This window comes from Mastigoproctus giganteus, chromosome 9 (assembly GCF_048544385.1).
Source record: "Mastigoproctus giganteus isolate SK-2022 chromosome 9, ASM4854438v1, whole genome shotgun sequence".
Lineage (NCBI taxonomy): Eukaryota > Metazoa > Arthropoda > Arachnida > Uropygi > Thelyphonidae > Mastigoproctus > Mastigoproctus giganteus.
The window spans coordinates 145,602,653-145,623,443 of record NC_143583.1 but is presented as its reverse complement, the minus strand read 5'-3'; positions in this window follow the sequence as shown (position 1 = coordinate 145,623,443).

Sequence of the window (20,791 nt, the reverse complement as noted above, 5' to 3'; positions counted from 1 at the left end):
ACTAAGCTATAATTACTCATAACTATATATAAATTTGAATTTGCATAATCAAATTAATAACTTTTGACCATAGGCAGCGTTTATTCGTTAGTGGATCACAAGCAGTCCTTTTATAATAGCTAAAATATGTTCGCAATAAATAATTTGGTTGTCATTTAGTTTTTCAGGAATCTTTCAATGGGTATTATGACAACTTTTAAAAGAATTACCTCTCCCTTTTAGGAAGTATTGTGAACTGTATCTGGATGCCACATGAATACTTGCTAGTACTTACCATTTTTATCTGTAAATTCTAAGGAAAATATCCTTTTCTTTATTGTTTTACTGATAACTTCTGCTTTTTCTGGTTATTATTTTCAAATACATACCATGATGTATGTTGATAAGGTCATAATTAATATGCTTATGAACAGGGGTCCCAAAGCCACTATTGAGTACCCTAGTGCTGTAGAACACGTGCCATAGTGTAAAAATGTTAATCATTGCATTTTTGTTCTTGTAAATAGTGAGTCTGCAGTTGTCATTGCATTATTTATTTACGAACAAATGACAGAATTAAGATTATTATTTTCAGATGTTTAGGAATAGTATACTACTGTGCTCTCCTATATTTTCCAGGCAAAAAGAGGAAGTAGGGTTGCAGTTTGTTCTAATGTGACATTAATATAGCACATGGAAATAATGATTTTTAACTGTTTTAAATATGCAAAACATTGATATAAAGTGCCAAGACAATGAATAGTGCTTTTGTTTGCTGATACTTAATGCTCTATACTTTCAAATTTTTATTACTAATGAAAAAAGCTACCAAAAGATAAAATTCTCAGTAGCCAATACTACATAATTAAAATTAAAAAAACTACATAATTTTGCAACTTATAAAAAAACAAAACTTTAAATTACATTTCACAATAATTGCAGAGGTTATGTCTATGGTGCTGTATGACCCATGTTAATTATTATTATTTTTTTTCTAGTGCATTTCAGCCAAAAATATGATCTATATTTTTCTATCCAAAAAGTTTTACAGATTCAGATTTCTCAAATTTAACAAGTATCAGGATATAATTAACCTTTTTATATTATATCTCCCAATTACTTCACCACATGGAATATCAGTTATCTTCATCAAACTTTCCTTTCTTAAGAGAAACAGAAAGATAATGTCCTTTAGTTTCACGTGCCTGATTTCACTCCATATTTTAGTTACCAACAAAACTGAAATAATCAAAAACTTCAGCAAAAAATACATTTCTTGGAGGATGAAAGCATCAAATTACTGTATGAAAGTTGATTGAAAGATAAACTCAAATCAGATAACAGTGATAATGTTGAGGAAATCTGGTCAAATATAAAAAAAAACACTTCTGGGAGCTGCCGAAGAAAGCCTTGGATATAAACCTGTCAAAAATAAAAACTAGTTAAGAACTTGGAATGAAGAATTGAAACAAACAATTGATGAGAGAGAGAGAGAGAGAGAGAGAGAGAGAGAGAGAAGGCTTACAAACTGTTCCTACAAACTAAAAGACCTACATTTACACATAAAAGCTTAGAGCAGAAGTTAGAAAATTAACCAGAAGAATTTGGCAAGATGACTGGAATAAATTTGTTAAATCCTTTGAACGTGATATCAAGTGCTCATAGAGAAGAGATTTCAAAATTTAAGTAATTACGAGACAAATGATGAAATAAAAACCAACTATTTCTCAAGCAGAATGGAAAAACACTATTCTAAACTGTGGTATAATCCTGGAACTAAGGAAGAGTGGGAAGATGAATCTGTGGTAACTGAAGATGAAGAAAATATAACAATGGAAGAGCTAGATATAATATTACGAAAAACAAAAAAGCCCAGGCATACAGTTTGAGTGTAGAACTATTTAAATAATGGTGGCATCTTACTAAAAAATGCACTGTTAAAATTATTTAATATTGCATGGCATAAGCAACAGATACCCAAAGATTGAGAAACAGGAATAGTAATCAATTTACACAAAATAAAAGGCTCCAGAAATAATCCTAACAACTACAGAGAGATAACATTGCCATCAACTGCATCAAAGCTATACTGTAATATACTAAAGAACAAACTTAATTATAGTGAACAATTTTTAGAAGAATAGTGTGGGTTCAGAAAAGGAAGAAGTACAATAGATGCCATTTTCTCATTACAAAAAATATTGGAGAAAAGAATAGAATTTAACCTACCAACATTTTTATTTATTGGTTATGAAAAAGCATATGATAGTGTAAACTGAGAAAAACTATATCAGATTTTACATGAAGATATACCAACCCAAATCTGGAAAATAATACAAAGCCTATATAAAAATTCAAAAGTTTGCATAAAATATTCTAATGGCCAACTATCAGACCCAAATAATGCTAATAAAGGAGTCAAACAAGGATGTGGACCCTCACCAAATTTATTTAATATTTATGTTAATAAAATTATTAAAGAATGTAAATGAACAGTTAACAGCTGAACACAGTTGAACAACAGGAATAAAATCTAAGTGCAATATTATATGCTGATGATCAAATAAAAAAGTTAATTGCAAAATAAGATGAACTACAGATAGCAGTTAATGAACTAAATAAAATAGGCAAAAAATATGAGATGACAATCAATGGGATTATGTGGGAAAACATACAGAGTCAAAATTGTTTTTGATGACAAAATAATAAAACAAATATCTGATTTCACCTATTTCGGAAATTTAATATCAAATGAAGGGAAAGACATCCACACTAAACTACAAAAATATATTTTTAAAAAAAAATGAATGGAACAATTAAATGCCACTTTGATAAACAAATGACAACAAACAAAATTAAGATTGCACAATGTTACTTCAGAATCAGCCCTCTTTTACAGTTGTGAGACTTGAGTAATAAATGAGAAAGATGCACAAAAACTAGAAACAGCAAAAATGAGATAATTATTATGCTTTACAAGGCTAGACCATCAAAGAAATTCAGATATTCATGAGAAATTCAAAGTAGATAATGTAGCAGATGGCATAAAACAGTACCAGAAAAGATGGATCAGTCACATAGAAAGAATGAACCTAAATCAGATCCCAAAATCAGCATTTAACTACAAACCTACAGGGAAGAGAGATGTGGGCCAACCAAGACAACAATGGTGAAATCAAGACCACCTCCAAGCACTACAACGGAACAGATCTTAAAAGACCTAAGCTGAATCTAGATGATGATGATGACGACAAAAACTCGACTGTTTTGTAATTGTATTAGCAAACACATTTTTATTATTCGACTTCAGATTGGGCTTCTTTGCAGTTCATTCATTCTACTTTGAATTTCTCATGAATATCTGAATTTCTCTGATGGTCTAGCCTTGTAAAGCCTAATAATGGTCTTAATCTAATTTTTGCTGTTTCTAGTTTTTGTGCATCTTTCTCATTTATTACTCAAGTCTCACAACTGTAAAAGAGGGCTGATGGAAGGTCAGTTATGTCCTTCCATCGTAATCTTATCTGCATATGTGGTCTTTCCGCCCCCCCCATCTACTTTCTATTCTTTTGCCATTCATTTAATATTTTTGTTGTGTTTCATTCTTCTGCTTTTAATCCTGTGACATATATTTACTATAAATCTCACCTGCCATAATTTTACTTACTACTTTCACTTTTGTTTAATTAATACATGTTTGATTCCTGCTTTGGTCTTTGTGTTGTAATGGGCCTGGCTACTGATTTATTTATTTATTCTTAATTTACAGTATTTTAAGTTAATTCCAAATTGGAGTGTTTAAATATCCAAATCATCTACTGTCTCTATCAACTGAACCTTATCAGTTTATTTTTTCTTTGTTTAATAAAGAATTATGCATTACATTTTCTACAAGCCCTTCACAACACTTAGCTAGGAGTAGATGTAATAGTACTTTCAATGGTAAAAAATTGAATTTTATAGGGAAAAAAAATACATAGATGTGCTTAGGCAGTTAACTGTGTACAGTTGATATACACAGTTGGAGGTGTGTGTGTGTGTGTGTGTGTGTGCGCGCCTAATTGTTATTTGTAAACAAGATTATTGATAATAAGGGATGGAATGATTCATTTTAATTTCACAATTTGCATTAATGTGAAAATTAGGCTGTAGTAAGATCTGCTAAACACATTTACCATTTAGTGAGTGATTTTAAACTTTGAGCTTTTTGTTTGTAAACAACATTGACATAACTTTCATCCATTTGTATTTTTCCATATGCTACCTAAGAGAAAATTACATAGCTTAGATACCTCTAGCTTTTCATAAAGCATATACGGGTCATTATCTGTTTGTGGAGAGGGTTTATTGTCAAATACACTTGTGTACAATAAATGGCACTATAGAAATATTTTTCTTTTTCTTTTTTTTTCCCCTCTATGATTATAACCGTTAAATCCAGAAGGGAAAGTTTGACTATATGTTCCTACAAGCTTTCTTAAATTTATTTATTATAATGCTAGTTGCTTTGAGAAGAATCTAGAAACACTCTTCTGCTAGGAGAATGGCATCTACATAGTATATTTTTACTTTATTCCATTCATTAAATATATTATCTGTATTATTTCTGATTTCAAAAAAGGTGGTAGTATTTCATTTAATGAAGTTGCCTTCATACTTTAACTTCTTATACTATTGATGTTATCAGTTTGTGCTTTTTTTTTTTATATTAGATTTTCATATTTATCCTTTAAAATTGTTTTTATTTTATTTTTAACCTGAGCAGACATGCTAGGTGTATAGGCATCAGCCAACACAACAAAACTTTGAATTTATTTTATTTTTTCATTGGAAAGGCATGAAAATTAATTCATGTTCCGTTTTGGAATAAAAATTTAGGTATAATAATAATAGTTTGTTATATAAAATATTGAATTTTTCATAAAGCTTTTCAGCTGTTGGTCAAGAAGGGAGTGGAAGCTGTGCTGCATGCTGCGTGAGAGAGACCCGTTTGGTTCAGTTTGCTTTTACTATTGCAGAAATCAAAAAAAACAAGGTGATGGTGGAACATCATCCTCTCTGATTTATTGGAATGAGCAGGACTTTCCTCTTCCATGGAAATAGCAAACACTCTTCTAAAATCTTTTGCTGAAGTCTCAGCCATATCTGTATATGATTCAACCTTCCAACAAGATAAAGTAAAAACTGGGCAGAACAAATTAAATTTCATTACCAACTTGTCTTTCCCATATATTCAGTCCTTTACCATATTTGTATTGCGGGAATCCTTAAAAAAAAAAAAAAAAAAAAAAAAAAAACAGCAAATAGCACAATAAGGCTATGATGATATCTATTATATCATTTCAAAAACTGGACAGCAAAGCCTTGAGATTGTTATTGTTTTTTTTTTTTTAAATGGGATGGCATTGCCCAGTGGTCCTAGCTTTCCCAATGCAGAAAGTTTATTCTGACTTGCATAACCATCATCATCATCCAGTATCCCTCACTATCATTAGGTAAGACACCAGAAGGTTTACAGTCATTTGATATGACTGTTAGAATCTCAAACTATGATGAATAGGAATTAGTATGGGTGGCAGAAAAATTGGTCCACATTAGATTTCATGATTAAGGCTGAATCTAACATATGGAATGCTTTTATCTAAAATGAACATTATACATAGACATTGAAAATGCCTTCACAAAGCCCTCTGTCACATATCTCAAAGAATATTATTCTTTAGTATCTTTGTAACATAGGACCCCAGGGTCATCTGCCAATGCTTATACAGTTTCTTTCAAAATAGAACTTTCAGGTGTATTATCACAGTACTCTTTCACAAACTGTCATCCAAGAAGGATTCCGTGAGGACTGATGTGCATTGCTATGCTCTTTGTAGGTCAGAAGAAGTAATATAGCATGGAATATTCCAGCTAATTTTGACCTCCTACCTCTATGTTGATGATCACAAGAGCAACAGCTTCAGTTCATTAAATAAAACTGTCATGGGTGCTATATTATGGTTACCATCTATCTACATCCAAATCAACAATCATTTGTGCAATAGGCAAGAACTGCATCCTGAACCTCAGTTATTGCTGGGAACTCAGTCGATACCACTTTAAGTATCCGGTTCTTAGGTATAACACTCAATTACTAAACTTACTTTCCAAAGACATATGATGCAATCTGAAACATTTTATGTGAAAAGGCTGAATTCTCTTCTGATGTGGGGGGGGGTGAAAAGCATATAGCTATTGCTGTATGCATATTCACCTGTATTGAGCTTTGATCAGATCCTGACTGGCCTATGGGGACCACAGTTTTACTCAGCAAGACAGTCTGCATTGGAGTGGCTGAACCTAGTCCGATGTATTGCTCTTAGGATTAGTTCTCCCCCCCCCCCCAATGTTTAGAGCATTTCCAGTTCAATGTCTATATACAAACACCAACCTGTATAAATATAATATCCACTTCATGTTAGGAGAAAAACAATGCTTCTTAACTGTGCAGTGAAAATACAGTCTTCCTGTTAATTGCAGCTGGCCTTCTCATTGTTCTACAGTGAGTAAACATTTTTAGAAACAAATCTTATAATAAATTTCCATTTATATTTCACTGTAACTATTTCATTATAGCCAATTTACCAGTGCAATGGCTAACAATGGGCTGTGTGTGTTACCTCAGGACTACAGCCAGACTGGAAACAAACCTACAGGAATTTGTGTACAAGACCTAAAACTGTAGAAGGTACATCTTACTAATATCTATCAAGACTAGGAACCAATATAACCTCTATGAGCAACATATCCACTTTGTGATATCTGCTTTCACTAATAGGGGGGAAAAAACACTCCATGGCAAGCCAAAGCTTTGAACATTGGCATGCAGGCCATGCCTTGTCCATTGCTTATGTTATCTTAATCCCTTCAGAAAACTCAATCTGATACATCTGTGGGAGCTGGAGCTGCAGTAATCCTTCCCACTTTTACTCTCTCTGTCTTACTGCCATAGGAATGAAGTGTGTGTGTGCATTGCTGAACTTTATGCAATTAAGATAGCCTTAAGCTCTCTTCAAGATCTTTTCAATATATTCAACCATAATCTATATGGACTCTTTGATTGCAGTGACAGCCCTACATTAAATCCACAAACTTCTCATCTGCTGTTGAAGCAAATTTGACTTCATCTCCTTCACTTGAATCAAATTATACAGACCATAAAATTTTGTTGATTTCCCAAGAATGCTGGAGATCAAGTAGTAAGAGAGACTCTTTGGGCATCAGTTTCAAATGGATTCTTTTTACTGATTGTAAATTAATCTAATTAATCTTTCATGGATATGTGCTGAATAGTAGACTAAATTATGGCATGTCCAGGCAGACTCAAATATTGCAAGAAGCTCCTTCGAATAAATTGAGACCCACAGCTCTGGAAATCAAGCTTCCAGTTAAACAGATGTGAAGATGCTGTACTGGATAGAGCACAAATTGGACCTGCTCATCCAACATCTTTTTACTGATGGTGATGTATCCCCCGCCCCAGACTTTTTACACTGTAAAACAAACTTATTTCTTCAATCCAAAAAGAATTCTGATTTAACTGGCCTTTTGATTAGCTGCTGTACTTATTCTTTGGGACTGTCTATACCATTAATTGGAGGCTCCACTGTATTTGAGTATAAACTCTTCTAAGAAGAAAGAAAATGAGGAATTTATTTAGACTTTGTAAATGTATTTCATAGGTGGGTGTGGTAGCAAAGAAAGTGTAAATATAATGGTTTGTTTTTAGAGCCCCCCATGTTTGAACTCTTAATAATTGTTCTGAACTTGCAAGACAATTTAAAAACTTTACTGTGCAAAGAAACCAAAATGATACATATATTTTTCTATTACATTTGCTGTGTCTTAAAATTAAAGTTCTTTCCCCTGAAAAAGGCATATTTTTATTTATGTGTATAAAGTCCTTTAATAAGGCTCCAGTGGAATGAATGAATTGTATGAATGTATTCTTATGAACTTTGATGTATTGATAAAATATTAACATAATTATGTTAAAATAATAATTATATACAACTGGTGTTCTTAGATATAGGTACAGCACTCTGCATATCACAAATAATCTTGCTATTTGTATCCACCTATCACTTTCATTTTCACTGACTTTTCACACATTCACTTTCTGCTGTAAAAATAAATTTCCCAAAGGCATTTGTACTCATCTGAATTAAGTTTCTGTTTGTGCCCCCCCCCCCAAGATTATCTTAAAAATATATATATTACCATTGTGTATAACATTTTTTGGTATATAAGGTAGGCTATGCATTTCCACATACCTTGGAACAGGTTGCCTTCACAGGTAGTTGAGGCTGGCGAATAAATTCAAAGGTTTAGTGAATTTAATTGCCGTCCTCCCCAATACTGGGTGGAAAATGCCTGGTTTCAAAACCTGTTAATGAAGTATGGAAATTTTTTTTTTTTTTTTTTTTTTTTTTTTTCACAATATAACCGATTTAGTTGGTTTTGGGGTGTTTTCATCCAGCAGGCTGATAATAGAACACAGTTTACAGACAATATACTGTTGCCCTCATAGCCTTAGTTGTTTTGGTGCTAGATACGTGTGCGTGCGTGCGCATGCCCCCCACTGCATTTCCACAGATTATGGTTAGCAGTAAGGAGGATTATTGACTGTAAAATTCAGACCATATACTCTATTAACCTGGTGGCAGTTTAACTGGCCAGAACACTTACTGGGGGCCGATGGAGGCCAGTGTGATTTTGGCCATAAACACTAGTATGAGGCCGCCACAAGTTTTCTCTGTTAAGAATTTTTGACCTAGTCTGCCTCTGGCAGTCATGCAAGACCTTGATAGGTGGCTTGAAAATGTCTGCTATACATTAATCTTTAATTGGTGCTTAAAAATCTAAATTTTTTCTCTCCTTCCTAAATATGGGCAAACTTTGATTCAAGACATTATTTTTTACTAAATAACATTATTGGAGACAGTGCCAGCTTAGCAGGATTTTAAGTATCTCAAATGATAAACCTATATACCCACTTTTAAACCTGTTTTGCTTAATTCCAGCACATTTTGGCCATAGTAGCCCTTGTATCAATAATTGGAGGTTCATTACCTCCAATTGAGCAACAACAACAATGAAATAATTTTGGAAGTGAAAAATTATTTATTTGGATTAAATTTGCAAAGAACCTGTTAGACTCTGTATGCCTATTTACTGTTTTTGCCTTTCACTTCAGTGGGCTAGTTTTGCTTATAAAAAAACATATTGCTCATACATGTAGTTTGAAATTTGCATGTTGGCTGACAAGTGGCAGAGGGCCTCTGCTATGGAAAGTAGTTTCCCTGTTTTACATCTAATTGTTCTACAAAATGTATTTTTGTTTCAATTATTATTGATGTAAAATTGTTTTTCTTCAGTTATTATTATTATTACTTATTTATTTATTTCTGTCTGATAAAACATTGTTTCTTTGAATTCTGTTTTTTGAAATTTTGCACTCTTAACAAGAAATATAATTTTTTTTTTAAGTTTTTATTAAAATTTAAGTACAATAAGTACTTCAGTACATTAAGGAAAGAAGAAATATGGGTACACTGCAAGCAAAATGTAAAAAAAAAAACATTTTTTTTTACAGAAATGAAAAACAAGCACTTGTCAGGTTGTGCATGACTGTCACAAACAGGAGCTAAATTTCTGCCAAATTAACACATTAATTTGCTGTGATGTTAATAAAAAATAGTTTCTTGGGGCCACCATTTTTTTTTTAGTTTAAATATAATGTGCCATGATCAGTATACTATAAAAAATATACCATGAATTTTACAAAAAAAATTGAAACCAGCATCATATTTGGGTGTGCCAGGCCATGTAGATTTCTTGTACATTTAAAAATGTGTTATCTGTGATGCTGTATAGTTATGCTGCTCAAACAGTAAATTGAATTGGGACATACGTTGTCATGCAGCCTAATGCTTAAAGATAAGACAAATTATCTGTTTGGATTGGAAGGTTGCCAGTCAAACAGCAGGAAGAACATTATTATACGGGTACCTAAAAAAGCATGAAATGCATTGATTTTATACTTTTCAAGCACTTTGGCATGAGTTGTTACTTCAAATAAAAAGTGCTGTACTGATCAAAAATAAAAGTATATCTGTTCATTTGACATGCATGGCATTACCCATTTGGCTGTTTCAGCAGTATTTGGTGCCTTATCAGTGACGTGTGCCTACTGATGTAGCACCAAATAGTGATGTGAAAGATGTAGCAAACCACTGATTAGATATCTGCAATATGCTTGATGGCACAGAATTATAAAAACATAAGTAAATTTAATGCAAAGTTCTCATGCTGTGAAAGGCATAGAACATTATTGTGTGGATAACTACAGTAAAGTTTCTGTATATCACTAACAGCTCATGGGAACCTGTCAGTATTGCCAATGGAAACAAAGAGGAAATTATCCCATTGTAGAATACAATGGTTAAGCCACATCTGGAATACTGTATTAAGGCTTGGAAATGCCATTTGAAGGACACATCTGTTGGAAAGGATACAGCAAAGAACAACAGGATTAGTTAGGTTGGGGGGGCTCAAAAAAAAGGATATTATCAAGAAAAGGGCGGGTTTCTGCGAATTGCAGTCCCTGGAAAGTAGACTTCTCCATCGTAAACTTAAAGAATTATTAAACTAAATGCCAATGGAGTCTTTGATCACTTATAATGGGACATTTTTATTATTATTAGCCCTATGATGCAAGGAAGCCTGAGGCTTATGCTGCACCAGCCAAAATAAATTCGAGAGAGAGTGAGAGTCGGAAGTAGAAAGGAATTGCCAAGAAAGAGAAGAATGATGATATCCAGCTCAGGACCCTGTGTTTGCCAAGCCCATGCTCACCAGATGTGAGCTCCTGGGGTATGTTCCCTTGTAAGTGACAGTTGCAGAAATTTGCATTCAGCCATAAAATAATTGATTGTTGAAGTGAAATATCACTTCGTATTGACAAATTATTAGATGGTAAAATGAAACTTTTTTTTTTTTTTTTTTGCTGATGCTGTATAAATGTTGCTTCTTTGCAATTGTGTAGCTAATACTAATGTTCTATGGCCTTCATAGTAAAAGGACTTTGTCTCTAATTTATTAAGATCAGAACTTGGAGTAACCTAGTTGTAGGTCATCTTGCCACATTATAGATTAATTTTAACTTCCTAGTAAGAATGAAATATTCATATGCATGAGGATCGTTTTGACCCTGTTTGGCAGTTTTTTTTTTTTTTTTAAGAAAAATCGTACATATTAAAAATGCGTAAAAATTTGCATTTTAATTTTATTGTTTGAAAGTCTTTGTTTTAGAAGCCCAAAAATTACAATACACTTGATGATATTGCTATTTTACTGACAATGAATTAATAAACTTTTTTTTCTTTTTTTTTTTTTTTTTTTTTTTCAACTAAGGGGAAAAAAATTAACCTGCCTTTTGGATCTTATGGAAAATTCTGCAGCTTAAATTAATACATTATGTACTGCTGGAGTTTTTTTTTTTTTTTTTTAAATCTTTTCTATGATTTTTTATTTTTTTGCAGAGGATGGCAGGCTCATAATTAGGTGTTTACATATTATGTATGTGGCAAATTTGCTCACTAAATTACACTTCAGCAGTGAATGTTTGAAGTTGCATTTAGGTTGGAAAACACAACTGTGATACACTTTACTTTGGTCAACAAATAACCCGAGCAAAAATGTGAATGAATATTTTATGTGGAGTTAGGCATCAAAAAATTAATAAAAGCCAAAATTGTATTAACTTGGCAAATTCTTTCAGAATTTTTGTTTTTGATATGAAAATAATTAGCAACTGCAATAATAATAATAATAACCATAAATTTTCTTGTTTGGGGAAATAACCTAATCTATATGCATACAGTATGAATATAAAGTTGATTTTTCTGTGTTAAATCTGAATTATTATTCTTGAAATGTGTAGCTTGTTCACATTAAACTTGAAACTATATTTAATTAGATATGAACTGGAATTATGAGAATACAATCAACATGTGTTGCATGTATAATTTTGTTATATTATGTTGTTTTTATTAACCTAGTTAGCTCATTACCATAACGGTAAATTTAAGATTGCACTTCTCCAGTAAGTGATTTTATTATCATGGTTGTTTTTTTTTTTTTTTTGTTTTTTGTTTTTTTTTTTAATTTGTGTATTCAGAGTTTTTTCTCTGAAACTTTTAAAAAATTATAAAACATATAGCTGAATAAATTGTGTTAATAAAAATGTAGATTTTCTTCTGTCATATTCTTATGAATACCTTATTTAAAAACAACTTGTCTTAGCTCTCCTGCTCCTTGTTTGTTTAGATGTGTTCTTCTAGGTAATATTGTAGTGTATGCTATATTTTAATTGTGTTAAAGCAGTATGTTGTCATATATTTGTATTGTAATTTAATAGCAATGTCCACAATAATTGTTGTGAAAATGGCAGCAAGCCATGAAATCTGAATAATTATCTGCAAATAAGAATTGGCTTTATCCACTGCAGGCAATAAGTAGTATTGTAAACATTTATTTTTATAGCATTACACTTTGTAGATTTATTATAAATCTGTGTAATACTCTCTGATATAAAGTACATTTTCTTTAATATAGTGTAATAGTTGTTATAGTAATTTATTGTATGTGTTAATATAAATCCGATTAACAGGTGAAAGTTGCTGTTACCTGGAAATGTTTGTCCTTATGATGAATTTGTCATCCAAAAAAGGTGATAATTATATGCATTGTTGTTAGAAAAGCAGAACTCCAACTTGTTACTTTCATTAGGAAAAGTTGTTTCCTTAGTGTAGCTCAATCTGACACAGTAGCATAGTATTGAGGTTAATTGCCTTGGCACTTGTGGGCCATAACAGCTTGATCTACCTGTGTCAGCACAGGTTCACCTGCCATAGCACTACCCAAGTGCCTGTTATTGGGAATAAATCAATATTCAACACAGGTGACCTACACTACAGCACCTCTAAGTAACCAATAAGTTCAATTTTTTTCCAAAAAAACAAAGAAAATTGATCTTTTTATGATGTGACGAAGATCTTGGTTACTTGGAATTTGTAATACTAGCTGCACCATACTTTCCTAAATCTACTTGTTGTTATTAAATTGCTGTTTTCTCATAGAATGTTGTACTAATGTTCAGATCCTGGAGTGTTCTGATTCTGGAAATAAACTAAAGGAATTTCTATTTATGTGATGAATATTTACAGAGAATGGCAGTAATAATTATAGTGTGATGAGGCTAAGATTTTTAGAAAGAAATGCAAAGAAAAGCTTAGAGTTCTAATTACTTCAGTAATTGTTACTTGAGTATTAGAACTTCCATACAGCTACTAACAGAGCTAATGTAAAAATCATCCATTACATTCCTGTCATCATACACAACAGGCCAGTTAGGAATTAGTTATTAAACTAAATGACATGATAGAACCTGCATTTCTTTGATAAAGTTAAAGAATTGCGTGCACTTCTGCACTGTGTAAAATCTCAAGTTCCTTGAACAATGAATAGCATAATAAGTAAAAATAATAGTAAAGACATTATTTTGCCCATTATGTATAAAGTTAAATGAAATTAAATGTTTTAAGTTTAAAATTAGTATAAAGAAAGTTTATTCCAGCTTTTAGAAACACAATTAAAAGTAATGATTCATGTGGGCTAACAAACAGAACTTCAAACCCTTCAGTAATTATTTACTTTGTCTAATTTTTAATCCCATCTTTGTCCACCCTATAAACATAGGTTTCAGAGAATTATGGGTTAGTGTTGAAGGTATTCCACCTAAAAAAAAATGATATATATGCTTCCCTTTTACATATCTTATTTTGCTATAATTTGTGATTTGTAAATTCGTCAAGGCCTCCGTAGCCGAGTGGGCAGGAGCGGGAGTGCAGTAGCACACGCTCTTTGAGTAGACCGGGGTTCAAGCCCCTGACTGCTGAATACGGTCGATCTGCCAACCCGCACTGGACCAGCGTGGCAGATTATGGTCCATTTCCCTCAGCATGAATTGTTGAGGAGGCTTCCATCCTGCAGTGGGTTGATAATGGCTGCACTTTACTTTTTTTTTTTTTTTTTTATTGTCAATGCTAAGGAAAAGCCTACTGCCAAAGAATTGCAGAAAGTATTGGACTTCAATATTTTATCTATTGAAGAACGTTTTTAAGATTTAACTGTCTTTTGTAACAAGTTCGTAAAGTGTTTAAATTTAAGATATCCAAGAGAAAATGTGAACTGAACTTTTACTCTATCTGATTTATAGTCCGCTCTCTAAATTACTTATCATGTCACCTATTTCTACATGAATAAAAATATTTGATAGGTACTTTATGTGTGAGTATACTACTGGTACATCAGAGTATTTGTAGTAGTAACCGTTTTATGATACACCATTCACTACTGGTGTATCATCCACCATTTAGCAGTTATTGATAGCATCATCAAATTTGATGCTATCTTGAAAGAGACTATTAAACGTTTTTAAACATTTTAATAAAGGTACTTAGGGGAAACTTACTTTTAACATTAAAACTGGACCATATGCATTTTAATGCCATTTGTTTTACATATGTTGTTAGACTCCTTGTATTTATTGTAAGGTATGGGATTCTGAATAACCATTTGGGATTCAGATAGTTTAATTTTTACACATGAATTGAATAATATATTCTGTTTAATTAGTTTTGGTTATTCAAGGTCAGATATGGCCACTTGTGGTTCTCTTTAAGCAAACAGTATATATCTGAACTTTGTAAGTAATATTTAGTCCAATAGGGTTATGCATTTATTTGATTGTTTAACTTTCACAACGGGTTACATTGGTACAGCATTTCAATTTAATGTTGCATTTTTAATAAGTCGAGCTAGACCAGTTATATTATATCTGGAATTAAGGTACATTAGTTAGAATTGACCCCCACCTTCTTTCCCATGGAATCTGTTATTCAGATTAAATTACAGAATCTTCATCATTATACTTTTCATTTACAATAGTCTATTAGTGATAGCTAATTTTACTTTTTCTTTAAACTTTTCAGAAATGCAATAGTTAATACTCACTGAAGTATTCCTTAAAATTAAGTTTAAAGTGTAGGATTTTATATGAAAAGAAAGTCTGGAAATGAGGCATCTGCATGGTAACCTAATTGAGTAATATATTACTCTTTAAAAGAGTTAAGCAAATATAACACTGCAGATATCTTGTAGTTACGTAGGCAGTACAAGCTAAGAAGGTACACTAGCTAAACGGGATAATTGCAGATTGCATAAAAAAATATTGCTGTTAACCAAAAGTTAGCTACTGGGAAATATTCCTTACTTAGCTTTGTAGAGCTGGAACACTTAGACAAATTTAAATGAGAATTAGTCAAGATAAGTAAAGTTTTATATTGAGAGAGAGATATAATCTTGTTGGTCCTTTTGCAAATAAAGCATTTTTTAATGCAAGTACTACATAAGCATTTGCTAATAGTAATGCTATATTGAATGAGTTCAATATGGCATTGCTATTGAACTATTACAATTTACATTTTAGTTTTCTATTGTGCCGCCAGCATTTTTTTTTTTTTTAATGTTTTTGTGACTGCACATGAACTCATATCGCAACATGGTACTTGTGCCTCTAGAACCACAGCTTGCCCAATTTCAATTGGGATAATATTTTGTGTTTCATTTATTTTGTTATTCTACTGGCTTTCTTACAAATAATAAATTTTTGAATTTTCTATAATTTATGGATGATCCAATACGTTCCCACATTAACCAAATCTTTAATGTATGTTTACTTTTGTAATAAGCAAAGCCTACTGCACATTATGTTCATGTACTGTGTGAATGTTCATGAAACAATTTCTGTACCCTAAAGCAAAAAATTATATTTTATTTATACTTGTATGTTAAATGGTTATGAATGGGGCATGATCTTTTGAAATGTTTTTGGAGAAATATTTTAAATAAAGTGCTTAAAGTTCTGCAGGTTTTTGGTCCTGATTTTATTATTCAATATAACAAAATTTGATTAGTGTGAATATTTTTTTTATATCTAAAACAAAATTGTGGAAAGAAATCTGAAGATGGTTATTTTCAAAGTTATATCTTGCTTTTATTACTCTGACAACTGGCCACTTAAACCTATATAACTGTTAACAAATTGGATTGTGGTTTGCTCCAGTGTCTTTCAACAAGATGAGGCTCTTTTGGCCAACTTTTCTGTAGTGGTACCTATTGTGCTGCAGTGAATGAGACTAAACTAGGGAAAAACAATAGATGGCTCAAGAAACTTCCATATGTGAAAAAGTCAAAGCAAACTTAGATATAAGTGAGATTTAACATTTTGTGAAAAAAATCAAAGCTGTAAGCAATGGCTTGTCTACCAAAGAACAAGCTATATAAATTGCAAATAATGCAGTCTTCTAACTTGTTTTCTATGACTTTACACAAGGTCAAAAAGTAATTTTCAAAAAATCCATTCTGAAAATAAAAATTTTAGAGATACTGAGTGCATAAGAGAGTTGTGGTGAATATTTGGGGTCAGTAACTTTTTTCTCACGAGGAAGAGTTTCTACCTTTGTTGATATGTACACCATCTGTTGTGCATTTTGTGTCTATATTCTTGCATATTTTACCCTTGTAATCATAACTGAGAAACCAGCAATTGTGGAAGTGCTGCTAGACAATGTACAATTAGCCTTGAAGAGAAAGATTGGACAGAGATATATACGGGGCGTCTCAAAAATATTGGTATAAACGTTTAGGGGAGGCAGGTAACATCTAAAGGAATGTGAATCGCATAGGAACCCATAACCGGAAACGTCACGGGAAAGTAGTAGAGGCACAAGAAGCAGAAATGACACGAGACAGTAATTAGTGGCAAACATTTATTTGACATAATATTAATGGAGTACGAGGTGGATGCATTTCATGATGTTACAACAGATGCTCGAAGGTCCCACCATGAGACACGATGCATGCATGACACCGACGCAGCATGGATTGGCGGATACGGTCGAACATACTTGGAGTTTCTTTTGACAGCAGCGCAGAGTCTCACCAGGAGATCCATTTCCATCTCCACAGGCAATTCATACACAATAGATTTGAGGGTCCCCCACAGAAAGAAATCAAGGCTCAATAAATCAGGTGAGCATGGAGGTCAGGCAACTGGTTCACCATGGCCAATCCATCGATGCCCAAAATGCCTGTTCAAATGGTCACGAATACACCTTCCATAATGGGCAGGTGCCCTGTCATGTTGAAACCAAATGTTGCGTCTCACATTTGCTGGAACATTGTCAGTTAACCTTGGTAGAACTTGATCAAGAAAGATCCGATATTCAGCAGGGTTCATGCGGGATGGTAACAGGTATGGGGCGCACACTGTGTGGGTTGTGAGCCTACACATGAGCATTGTGCTGATTGAATAAGCCTCATCCGTGAACAAAACATAGGCTGGAAAATTCAAGTCTTGAACACTTTCTTGGAGAAACCGCTGTGCAAAAACCACACCTGCAGGTTAATATTGGGGGAGGGGGGGAAGCAGTAACTGAACCCTTTGGAGATAAAAGGGGTGTAAGGAATCGTGCCAGACACGCTGTACACTGCAATGAGACACTCCTAAAGCAGAGGCAACGGCACGTGTGCTGGTAGTAGGATTATTCTGGATGGAATTCAACACACTTTTTTCCATGGCGGGAGTTCGCGTCGAATGTGGTCTGCCCGCATTACTCCTATTACCTCTAAATGACCCATAATCGCACAAATTTTGATGCACACTCGCAAAAAATCGTCTGGTACATGTCTGTCTGGGAAGTGTTCTCCATAAATTTGTTGAGCGGCTCGTCCATTGCCCTCTGCTAATCCATACGCTAGGTGCATGTCTGCCAGCTCACAGTTCATATATCGATGCATGCTCTTCGTGCAGCGACTACTGTTTGAATTAGTAAACCAGAAATTTTCCCTCTCACACGAACTGATGAACAGTACAATCTACCGACACGGTGATATTTCCGGTTATGGGTTCCTATGCAATTCACATTCCTTTAGATGTTACCTACCTCCCCTAAATGTTTGTACCAATATTTTTGAGACACCCTGTAGATATATATCTATGAGTGACAAATTCATAACTTTTTGCATATGTCCTGTTTTCTGCAGCCCCAGTGAACAGAGATACAGTCAAGTCTAATTCCAAAATTCTTAATTCAAAAACAGACACCTATTGGAAAAATGTCATTTTTTCATACAGAAGGGTTTTTTTTTGGGGGGGGGGGTTAGCAGGTTCCTCAAAATCAAGAGACTTAATCCTGGGAATCTTAATTGAAACAAAATGACAGACGCTCTGAGCAACATCCATCAGAGGACTGCCAATTATTGTGACACCCCCATAAAACATTAAATTCATCGAGAGATGTCATTTCAGAGTGGAACTTCCTTGAGGTTACTGAGGAGGAAATCTGTGAACAAAAGCTGCAAGGAGTGATAGTTAAAAGAATTTTTGCACATAGAGATGGGAAATTTGTTCCCACTAGAAACATGATATTTAATTTACCATCCACTAATGAGATCAAAGCTGGCTGTATTAATTTTCCAGTGCATCCATGTCTCATCAAGGTGCTTTAAGGGTTCCAGGACAAGCCATTTGTGGGCACACAAATGGCTTGTCCTGGAAACTGCATGCGTTCAACATACTGCGAAGGACCATAAAATTATAACTCGCCTGCATTTACTGCCAGGGAGACACCCTGTTCATGAACATGCCAGAAGTGGAAAGAAGAAAAAAATACAAAGTTTAAAGGTGGAGGTAAGAAAAGCAGTGAAACCTTTAAACACCAACAAACCTACGTACACTCAGGTAGCATGGAGATGTTTCTTTGGAACCCAAACAGAAATGACAATCCCACCAAAAGAGTCGTACCCTCCCATTCCACACTACCTATTAAGTTCATTAAAACTTGCACATAGGATCAATCAGCTGCCACTGCCAAGTCTACCTCCTAGTGCTCCACCACTTCAAAAATAATCTAAAACCACCTTCAATAGAAATAATGCAAATAGGAGGTCAGGACAAATCTGTCCTGGAACTCTGCAGAAGAAGAATAAATGGATACAGGCTAACACCCATTCTTCCCAAAAGAGAGAAATCCAGGACAGTAAACAAAACCCTCAGCCCTTCAAAAGCCACCAAATGGACCCAACAAATCTTAAGAATGGCCATTCAAATTCTTACGGTGGGATTGCTTTGCCAGCTGGTAGTGCATGCAAAGGCGTGCACTACCAGCTGGCAAAGGGACTCCCTACCACCGTCCTGGATTTCACTACAAACCCAGCAAACACGATCAAAGAAGAAAAAAGCGCCTTGCAGTCCACCTTAATACCTGGCAAAACAGATGGAATACCACCCCCAAAGGCTCCATCTCTAAAAAATTCTTACCTCAGATAGCCCAGATCTACCCTAAAGCTCCAGCATGGTACAGCCCAGGTTTATACACCACTTTCCTGATTACAGGCCATGGATCCATAAATCACAAACTTGCCTCTATTAACATCGTGGATGACCCTCGCTGTCTTTGTGGTGAAAACGAAGACTAGGATCACCTATTCTATATTTTCCCGTTCTACGAGGACCTGCAAACGTTGCTCATAACAAAAATACATGCCTTGCCTCGAGGAAATGAACATTTTCTGATCAATGAGGATGACCAGTACCACGCTTTCTCTGCCTTCGTCTATGATCTCTTCACCAGAAGAAGATCACTGGTACAACGTTCTGAAACTAATGCACATTGATAAACACGAGATGCACATTGAGCCCCTGGGATAGGGGCTCATCAGATGTGAGCCCCTATCCCAGGGGCTCACATCTGGTGAGTTTGAGCTTGGCACACCCAGGATCCTGAGCTGGATATCATCATCCTTCTCTTTCTTGGTGATTCCCTTCTACTTCTCCTCTCTCTCTCTCTCTCTCAGGGTAACCCCGGGGAATTTTTTTTTTTTTGGCTGGTGCTGCATAAGCCTCAAGCTTCCTTGCACCATATAGCTAATAATAATATTATTATTTATTTATTTAAAAAAATGGTTAACATGCATTTTGATTTTCCTTGTCTCTCTTTTTTTTTAAGCGGCCCAATATTTTCCTCTGCGTCTGGGGCCTCAACTGACCTTAATCCATTTCTGATGGGGCTCCGCCCTTTGTTTGCTGCGCTCGCTTTGTTCCATCAACACTTCTCTCATCATAAATGTAGATTTGGCCAAATTGTGGAATGTCCCTAACAGACATTAAACTTGTCGTTCCTTTCACCCTGGCACTTCCTCGTATTTGCATCAAATAAGGGCTACCGCTACCTTAAAAGTCTGTTTTCTGCATTAAAAGATATGAGAGACTTGAACATTTTTCTCGGAAATGTTTCCCTTTTTCTGTGTTGTCACACAACAAAGCCTTCTTTAAAGCATCTGGATAGGTATCTACTGTCGGGAAACATACCTTCATGAATGTGCTGCACTTCCGAATTCGCAGCAAAAAGATAATCCACTGCAATGTTGACATTCATCTACCATATCACCTAAATTGCAGTGTGATACTTCAGTGATTTTGTTGTTATCAGGATCTTGTGAAGATCTTACTTTATGTCTGAGCTGTTTAAAGGTTCGCTGTTTCAATCTGTTTTTTGTCCATATTAGCTAACCGCTTCCTGTCTAGTTGATTTTCCACTTGCTCCATTGTCATTGAACTTATTCTCTGATTAGATCATAACCT